Genomic DNA, 1,021 nt, shown 5'->3' on the forward strand with positions numbered 1-1,021 from the left:
AAGAATATTGGAGGTAACAGTAAGGTACAGTAGTCCTTGGAGAAGACGAACACCCAAAATGAAGCCATATAGATGCTTTTAATTCCAGTTTTGGAGAGAAAATGCTCATCTCCCAGATGATCAGATCAATAGGATTCAGATCACTAACAACACTCAGCTTAGCTAAAAGGAAGTGCAGGTTCCCTCTATGGAACTTAATCTCAGTGCAGGCTGTGGCAAGTAACCCACTGGAGTACCATGTACACTGCGGCCAGTGGGCGGACTGTGCGGGCTGTCTGCTGTGCTCTCTAGTGCTCAGCTTGTTTGCAGCTCGGGGCTACGGCGAGAACAGCATGGAGAGTGAGACGGGGCCAGAGGAAGGCTGCAGCACTCCAGGATCCTGGATCTTAGTTGTGAGCCCGGGTCTTCACGAGGGAGGGGCCTTGGGGCCTACCAGCCCGGTGGGGGAGGCAGAGGCGATGCAGGCCCCAGGTGGTGCACCAGGCAAGGAGGCCGCCCTTTTCTGGGTGGAGGCAGTGGAGGAAGGTGCAGCCATGGAGGAGGGAGACGAGGCAGGAATCGGGCAGGAGTTGGACAGGATTCGCTGGTGTTAGACATCATGGAGGGTGTGGAGGTGGTGGTGTGCGAGGAGCAGGAGCAGGTGACTTCAGAGGAGCAAGGCCAGGATAATCCAAGGCCCGAAGCCCCGAGTGACCGGCCTGCACTGGAGGCGCTGGTGGCCCTGCAGCTGGAGTTGGATCTTGTGAATAAGAAAGCTCAAAGGGTGCATGCTCGCCTGAAACATAAGAACTGCCAGAGGCGGAAGGTGCATCTAAAACACAGAAGTGCCATCATCCAGGGAATCCCTGGCTTCTGGGTCGAAGTTGTATCCCTTGGTGTGGTGCTTGTGGATTTTTTTTTTTTTAAACCTGGGCTATTGCAGGAGCAGTTTACAGATCTGGCAGTTCTGGTACAAAATTTACTTTTTGGGATGATGGGTATGGGTTACCGTCCTGCATATCTGTTCCTCAAAGTAGGTGTG

At 53.6% G+C, this 1,021-nt stretch overlaps 1 pseudogene; it reads left to right on the forward strand.

Moving 5' to 3' along the window:
• The first annotated feature begins 332 nt into the window (after nucleotides 1-332).
• On the forward strand, nucleotides 333-875 carry LOC120860157 (annotated as a pseudogene).
• Nucleotides 876-1,021: the final 146 nt, after the last annotated feature.

This window comes from Oryx dammah, unplaced genomic scaffold (genome assembly GCF_014754425.2).
Source record: "Oryx dammah isolate SB20612 unplaced genomic scaffold, SCBI_Odam_1.1 HiC_scaffold_10833, whole genome shotgun sequence".
Lineage (NCBI taxonomy): Eukaryota > Metazoa > Chordata > Mammalia > Artiodactyla > Bovidae > Oryx > Oryx dammah.